Below are 9425 nucleotides of genomic sequence, written 5' to 3' on the forward strand. Positions count from 1 at the left end.
GATTTTTATTAATGACTACCTCATCTCTGTACCCCACATGCAGTTATCTGTAAGGTCCCTCAGTTGAGCATTGAATTTCAAGCACAGATTCAACCACAAAGACCAGGGAGGTTATGAGGTAATGGGCAAAAAGAAAAAGAACASCCACTAAATATCCCTTTGAGCACGGTGAAGTTATTAATTACATTATGGATGCTATATCAATACACCGTCACTACAAAGATACAGAAGTCCTTCCTAACTCAGTTGCCAGAGAGGAAGGAAACCGCTCAGGGATTTCACGGAGGCCAATGGTGACTTTAAAACAGTTACAGAGTTTAATGGCTGTSATTGGAGAAAACTGAGGATGGATCAACAATATTGTAGTTACTCCACAATACTAACCTAAATGACAGAGTGAAAAGAAGGAAYCCTGTGCAGAATAAAACAAGACACTAAAGTAATACTGCAATAAATTTGGCAAAGCAATTAACTTTTTGTCCTGAATACAAAGGGTTATGTTTGGGGCAAATCCAATACAACACATTACTGAGTACCACTCTCCATATTTTCAAGCATAGTGGTGGCTGCATCATGTCATGGGTATGCTTGTAATCTTTAAGGACTGGGGAGTTTTTCAGGATAAAAAATAAACGGATTGGAAATAAGCACTGGAAAAATCCTACACGAAAATCTGATTGTCTGCCTTCCACCAGATACTGGGAGATTATACTGGGTACTGGGAGATATTTCAGCAGGACAATAACCTAAAACACAAGGCCAAATCTACACTAGAGTTGCTTACCAAGAAGACAGTGAATGTTCCGGGGTGGCCAAGTTACAGTTTTCACTTAAATCTACTTAAATGGTTGTCTAGCAATGATCAACAACCAATTTTACAAAGCTTGAAGAAAGACTCCCAGCTGTAATCGCTGTCAAAGGTGCTTCTGCAAAGTATTGACTCAGGGATGTGAATACTTATGTAAATTAGACTTTTCTGTATTGAAATTTCAATTAGCAAACATAAATAAATTAGCAAACATTGTTTTCATTGTTTCCACTTTGTCATTATGGGGTATAGTGTGTAGATCTGTGAGAAAAATGTATTTTTAAACCGTTTTGAATTCAGGCTATAACACAACACGTGGAATAAGTCAATGGGTATGAATKATTTCTGAGGTGAAATTTACTAGATGGATTAGGTGCTTTTGAGGGAGAATGTAGACCTATATATGGGCCGCTGACCCAGACAAGGTAGATGAACAGGGGCCAGATGTCAAGGTCAATCCCGCCKGCTATGGAGCCTCCATGGCTCCTTACAAAAGATAGTTAGCTAATCTGAATAGGCGTTCAAGAGATATCAGGTGTCAAATGTGTCACCAGGGCCGGCCCTAGCCTTTTGGAGGCCCTAYACGAGACCTGGTTTGGGGGGGTCAAAACATTTTAGTGGCCCCCTACTTGACATTGGAATTTTTTTCAATTACACACGTTTAGCCKTGGGGCATAGAGAAAATGTTGCAGTTTTAAAGCAAGTTTTGTACAAAATAATTCAAGGGGCGGAGAGAACATTTTGCAATTTTATAACTAACTTCCTGCAATTTTAATAATTGTATCATGGAGCGGAGACAAACCAGTTTTACAGCTAATTTCCTGCAATTTTACATATTTTTCCATGGGGTGGAGAAAAACTTTTGTCGTTTAAAAGCTKATTTCCTGCAATTCCATACTTCTTTTGCATTGACTTATGTCATGTTAATATGATATCTGAGTGAGAGGGACTAACAAAATATGGGGGCCCCCTGGACGTCAGGGCCCCTGAGCCCATGCCCTGCGTGCACAGTCGGTAAATATTYCAAGGTTTAGATTAGACTAACTTACCAATCAAAACATTTTTAGCTGACATGGGCTAATTGAGTGCCTGTCAGTGAGAGAAAYACTGCTGATGCACAACCAAATTTCGAAATTCCACCTTGCGTATTATACTATACTAACTCTGAACATGACTGAGTTCCTAAAAACATAATTATAATTTTAAAAAGTAATAATTTTTGGTCGGAGGCCCCCGGCCACGGCAGCTTATGATCTGCTCACTTCAGGCAAGACCCGAGCCTTGTGCATTATGTCTCTATTGTCTGCCTCTGATCGCTGTCACACGTCTAGGATCAGGTGAACAAAGCCAGATGACACCCTGTAACCATGTCTCTCTGTAACAGGGTCATGCTGAAGTAATGAGTATTTAACGTCCTTAAATCTAAAAATGTACACACATTGACTTGTATTCCCTTAGGATCTTACTGTAGATATCCTGACATAACTGWTAGAGAATGCACAGTATTCAATGAGAAAGTGACATGGGTTTCATTTCTATGCTGCTTGCAATTTACCCTTCCTTTTTTCCCATAACAAATCGAGCAGATATCACACAATTTCTTGGCAATATGTGTATCATCGAGAAATAATGATTAAAAGTTAGAGGCCTTCAGGAACAATGGAGCAAGAAAAGCACCTGCCAAGGACTGAGTCGGTCCAGCCTCGGTGGTCAGTGTGTCACGTTTCAGCTGGGCCTTTTGACTTTATTTGTGGCTATKCATCCTGTCAGAAGCCATGGAAAGGCTGCTCCACCACACCTTGACAGCAGCAGCGTCCCAGATCCATGCTCTATTATTGTGTAACTGTTGTGGCGAAACAGATTACGCTCGTGCAACTAGGCCTACTCACTACCATTCTGGGGGTGTCAGGGAAAAAAACATCCTTCAGCAAGCTGGTGAGCGACTTCTCTCCTTATTAGCACTATCTGACCAGCATGTGCCTGATGAGACTTATCATCCAGAAGCTATGAAACACGAGCCGGCTCAGTGAGGAGACTACAGGCTGTAGTGTTTAGTCATTTATATCCTGTAATTGGCACCACAAAGGCCCTTGGGAGGGATTATATTTGTGTGAAACACAGTGGGAAAACCAGTTTGAGTGCAAACTAGAAGGTAATGATGATCTCATTGTCGACCAGGATTTTCATTAGGGGTGCTCATGATCTCTCAGACAGCAGGTCAACACTGAAGATGAGTTAACCAATGTTCTACATGTGACAGAAGTGACACTTCATCACTTCTAACCTCTGTCAGGTTAATTAGATGGGTGGAATCTGTATGATGTTTATTCACGTTGCACAGCCAGACCGAGCAAGGTCCCAACATAGTAGTAATGGTTAACATAATCAACATGGGTTTGTGAGTCTCGCAGCAGACTTATGCTCGCAGGTTGCTCGCAGGTAGTTTGCATTTGAACTTTTATTGCTTGCTCAGTATAAACACAAGCTAAACTGTGAGTAATACAATCAATCAGTCATCTCACTGACTTCACAGGGCAGGGAAGCTCTGCTGGAATGCTGCTAAGCTGCAGATGTACCAGCCAAATTACTCTAGTGGGGAATTACCCAGACATAAATTCACATGTCACTGGGGTGGCTGTATTTTTACAGCAAATCCACGCTGTGCTCGTTTCCATAACTGTCGTTAGAACTTGTTTCTCTGCAGAGCTGAAAGTTATCACCGTTGCCAAATCGGAACATGCTTACATCAAAACATGGCCTCAAATCATAGAGATCTCTGAGGAAATGTCTTGAGAGTAACGTGGCTCCCCGCCATGTCGTAACAGGTCTGCTGAAACAAAAGATGTGTGAGATGTCAAATCCAAGAGCGATATGAATCATCATTTAAGTCAATTCATAATCCTGTGTAAATACGAGGCAAGTTACAACTAAGTCTTTTTCTCCCTCAGTTCAAACTGTTTACATACCTTACGAGCACATCAAGTCTGTGGACATTTTTCATTTCCACAGAATAAAATAATGTAGATAATTTATACAGAGAAACAAAGAAGTCTAAACATTCCAATCATTTTATTCTGGTAAATGAATCTAACATTTACTGTAGTAACAGGCAAACAACAGACATACACAGTCAACGCTTGGCAACACTGGCATCAGATGTTGGCAGATAGCACCCCTCATTATTGCTAATTAAGATGTATAAATATGTTGTCTGGCACTTGACTTGTCAGCTACAATGTGTCACTTTTTCCATCAAATGTGTAAAGTGCCAAGGTAGACACAGTGAGGGCATGAGGAGTGCTAGTAGAGATGCCACTGTATGTACACTGTGTACAGACTTCAGCTCGGCTGGCATTGCTTGCCAGCAGCCAAACAAGCCGAGGTTTGAGAGGAAAACGTTGTATATTTGGGCTACCTTCGACTCAGCGTTCTGCCAATGTCTTTGAGTGTCTGGCCCGACAGTTAACCCTGGTAGCTCTGCACAGAGCACCACTGTTCAAATGTGAAAGTGTGAAAGCTGCTGTTTAGGCTGTGCATATTCAACTGTTTGCAGGCCATGACATCACATGACGATACTCACTGTCGTTTTTGGAGTCTTCAACATTCTTTCGAAAGTTGTTTTTGTCGAACGGATTGATCTGGGGTACTCCACTAACTACGCCACTGAGTGGAGGAATTTCATCCAAAGGGGGTGACAATTCAATGGTTTATTTGTGTAGAACCTTGGATCAAACTAACAAAATGACAAAGCTCAATATCTGTACATTTTAGTTAGGAATAATAAAATAAAATAAAGGGTTTGTATGTAAGGTTTTGAAAAACATTTGAAATGCAATGTTTAACTGCAAAATACTCAACACAACTTATTTTGTTGAAATGGTTTGTATAGTTTATTAGACTGTTTTGCCCTATACACTAATCCACAGATATTTGTTTGCATATTTCTTGCATATTGATTTGAAAGTTCTAAGTTATAGTGTTTCCGTTTTTCAAACTACCCATTATTTAGTTCCAGCAGGTGAACAAACGAGTCAGGTCCTCGTAATGTTTTGTTCTGTAAATAACTTCAGTTATTACCCTTCACTATGTGTTTGATCATAACAGTCAATCAGATGTGAATACTGTCATTTTCACCGTGTGTATTAGAGAATACACACATCACTCTAATCCTTCTTCTAACACAAGAGGTGGTGGGATTTCTCAGATACACAGATATTTTTACCCAAAACAATGGCATGATTCCACAATTTGCCCCCATTTTGTAATTTGTCTGTTATGTTGCCTATGTGTGCAAAACTGTATTGTGAGCGTGTGCAGTTATGCTGAATGTSGCTTGCATGAATGAGGTAATGAAACTACACCTCGGTGCTTTGCACATTAAATGAGGGTCATTTAGTGAAGACAATTATTCCTCTGCGGTGCCTAATTAAGCAACAGAACAATTAGCCAATTCATTACAATCCTTTAATCTACATAAGATGACTGGCTGGAAAGATCCATTGGTGTTTATCCTTTGCACAAAGAGAAGCTCCATGGGCACTCCACAGCAGACGAGATTCAAAGGGTCTTTAATCAAATTAATCTGAGATAAATAGTAGTTTACTCCATTTCAAAATTGCTTCCAGAGAGGATTACAATACCATAAACACCAAACCGAATAGTAACTTTTTATCGATGGGCCCGCCCCATCTCGCTCTCTCTCTCTCTCTCTCTCCATTTTAAACCTACACTAAAATATTCTAAAGCCTTGTTCACACTGCAGGCCATAATGCTCAAATCAGTTTTGTATTTCAAATCCGTTTTGGAATACGGACTGTCCAAACAGAAAGTCACAAATGACCAAATCCGATTTGAGTGTGTTTAGACAGCAGTCGTTTGCTGACATGGCTATGCTAGTTGCCATAGTAATGGCGGGTGTGTGCGCGGTGGTGTAGGCTGATTGGTGGTGATGCTCGTGCTTCCTATCATGCAGAAGTTATTTTGCAACCAAGAGAAGGTGACAACAATGCCTGCCATGGATGTTTTCCAGTTTCTTTGAATGATCCTAATCATAGTGTAAGAACACCTTTAAAGCTTTAAAGGATAAGATGATCCAACTTTCGAACAAGTCCTTTTTGACTAGCTACAGCAGTCAACTAGTTAGCTAGGTAGCTGTTTACCTTTCTTGCACATTCACTGATTTGTTTGTAAACAATTAACAAGCTAGTTAGCTACCACATGTTCTTGTCAAACTGTAAACAGAYTAGCTAGCAACAAGTTATTCCAAATAACAGTCTAAAAAACTACTTGATGGCAAGTAAATCAGATTTGACCGTTCAGACACAAGTCACATGGCCAGGAATCAGATTTGGATCTGATTTCAAACCCKCTACAAAAAAAATGGATTTGAGTCACTTCAAACTGCCAATGTGAACAAGGCTTTAGAGTTAACCCTTCTGATAAGATTAGTGTTAGCAGTATGGTTAACATAGTGTCAAGAGCAAGCTCAATTATGCAGCAGCAATGTGCTCTCAAGGTTCTCAGCAGAAGTGCTCCAGGTTTGCAGTTTTCTTCTGGTGATAATTATTGTGAATGCTAATACCACTTCAGCCTACCTCTATTCTTCATGTGGCCCAGCTTTAATATAAACGTTGTAAATGATCTTAGAGTCGACTTGAGGAATGATCCTCCAAGTCCTATTCACGTCCAACAAACCAAGCTTTCACTGTCCCTCTCAGTAGRATGCCTGAGAACATGCCYAGGTTTATTTTTTTAAACACAAGTCAAGTGCACGGCAGATCCTCGTGAAGGATTTCTCAAAACAGCCCAGCGTAGATGACCAACACCATCCTCTCAGGCCATATGTTCTCATTAGGGCTCCGCATGCTCATTTTCCAGCCTGAAATTAGATGGAAAGTCTCCAATGTTTTCCAAGTGTCACATAGCTCCATGAAGTCCCATCAAGTCAGAGCMGCCTGTATTCTAGCTAACCTTTGTGGACCTTCTCTCCTTTTTTTTCTTTCTTTCTTTTCTCTCCAAAAACGTCCTTGATTTGCAAGTGAAATGAGGCTTCGGGGTCTGTTTTGGAAACATGTTGCTCAATTTGTCTCCTTGTTTTAATACAATTGAGGCAGTGAGCCTACGAGTGAGGAGTGAGTTCTCGGAGTTTCTCTGTGAGTTGAAGAAGTGCTGCAATTAATTATGTCTGCCCAGTTTTGACAAACATAACATTATGCCGTCAGTCTCCGAGAAGGATGATGTTGACAATTCTATCCCTGAGAGGTAATTGCTGGCTGTCAGTTAGACGGCGGGAGCAAGAGAGAAGGGTGGTCACACTTGTAGGCTAAAACATCCATTATTCTCTTCCACTTGTGATGAATAGCAAAGTTGAGAAATGTAAATGAACATAGAAGGATAACCCTTAAATTACCTGATGTGGAGYATAAGAAAATAAAGAATGTGTCACCAAATTCGTTCAAGTATAACAGTACASTAGGTAATTGAACTAAACCAAAATATATAACTCTCACAGAGAGTAGCTTAGTAGTATTGTAATATGAGTTGTGCTCATTAAAATGACAATCATTTCCAATCATTTTGGAAAATGGAGGACACTATCATCCACGTTGGTGTATCGGTGATTAAGGTCCGTTAGAACATTCCTTTGCTACTGTGTGTTKAAATGTTCAAATGATATCACAACATTCACAACAGATCCATTGACGGAGGAGATGGACGTAGTGAACAGAGTGGCTGAGACGAGGTAGAAACAGATAAGAGGGTGGTTAGTTGCGGGTGGGTTAGTGGGTATGAACTTGGAACATGAAGTCCCCTCTCCGGGAGCTCTGAACCAGAATCAAGTGGAGTGTGGGGCTGGCGGCCCACAAGAGCGCCATTGTTCCCCACATTAATCAAACTGAGCAGGGCCAGGTAGCATTTCTCCAGCTCACCCCACACACACACCCTGCCAGGCTCCATGAATGGCCTGCTTTTTTAAGCTGGCAGCGATTGGCCATTGGAGCTCAGAGAGGATATGTGTCTGTTTAATTAGTGTGATGAGCTCAGCGGAGTTTGTGTGCTGTGTCGGACACCAGGTAGAACTTGAGTTTGACCCTGCACAGGGGAGGTGACCTCAATCACCACATCTCTCTCTATCTCGCTCTCTCTCTCTTGTTCTGTCTTTCCTTCTTTCCACTAGAGAAAGACTGAGATTCGACAGGTAAACGGGGGGGGGGGGGAGACTGAAAGAGGCGGGCTCTGGCAACCTTCAACCTGGGTTCTTCACCCACCCAGACTTCCCTTCAGATGAAAATAATAATTACCACAATGATACTTCCAATTATACTGTCATTAGAATGCTGAAGAGGGGTCTGCTGCAGTGCGCAAACCTCTCCCCTTCCTAGGCTGCATCACGTAATATGATCTGGTGGGACGGTGGCCCAAAGTGTTTAACTCCCCAGAGGAATCACACATACATGCACACACACACACACAGCACACGCATGCAAACACACATTGATTGTTGTTGGTGCAATAGAGCTTTAACTGTATGTTGAGTTCTTCTCATGGAAAATATATGATTTTATCCCTAGCTTGAAATACTGCAGTGGTGTCAACTGATACCAAAACAGAAACTAACCTCTCAAGGTTGTGTGTGGGTTCCTTCATTTTGTCAAATCAGCATGCAGAACAGTTAAATACAGCTGTTTCATTGGCAGTTGACTTCATATGTTTTGGATGAAATGAGTGTAATGTGTTAACTTCAGCCAGGGGCGCTCCACACTAATTCATTTCACCACAACAGTGTTTTCTTACCCGCTTCAGTTGGCGATTAAAAACCATGGGAAGAAAACAGCCWTACCATAGTAGATGTGATTTCTACAAAGGTAAAACAACCACTTCAGGCACAATAAAAGCTCAGGATATCATCTCTCGATGGATTACACACTTATTAGTTTAGTGTAACATACAAAACCACTTCAGGGACAACTACTGTATCGTTAAATTGCGATAAATCCTTTGCTCTGATAGCTGCTTGGAATATGGTATAATTTCCTGGTAAACGGCAAATGTCCTGGTGGTTATCGGTGTGCTCGCTTCCATGCCCACCCGGACGACGGGCGGGGCTTTGTCCTTCCCGCCCTTCGAAAATCCCTTCAGGCGTCTCGGGGCTGGTGGGGGCAAGCGTACCCACTGACCAGAGCACCCACTGATGGGAGCAGCCATTCGTATTGTCTTTATGTTGTATTGTAATGTTGTTTTAATAAAATAAAAGAATAATACTTTAGAATTATATTTTGGTAACACTTAGAGCTTGCAGACCAMGCTTTATAACTTTTAAAAGAACATGGGTCTTTGTTGTAACGTGTTATAATTGTTATGTCGGTATTTAGTCAGGATCATTATGAAGTGATTATAAGACATTATAAGAGGGTCATGCAAGCTCAATAAAAGTTTTTCAATGCATTATAACTGCATCGAAATGTAATGGATGAATATGTATGAACTTTCCAATTTGTAAGTCGCTCTGGATAAGAGCGTCTGCTAAATGACTTAAATGTAAATGTAAATGTAAAGTGTCACCATTAGTTCTCAATCTTAAAATATGATTCACTAAGTTAGTGAGGTTGTTCAAGGA

This window comes from Salvelinus sp. IW2-2015, linkage group LG18, assembly GCF_002910315.2.
Source record: "Salvelinus sp. IW2-2015 linkage group LG18, ASM291031v2, whole genome shotgun sequence".
In the NCBI taxonomy this organism is placed as follows: domain Eukaryota; kingdom Metazoa; phylum Chordata; class Actinopteri; order Salmoniformes; family Salmonidae; genus Salvelinus; species Salvelinus sp. IW2-2015.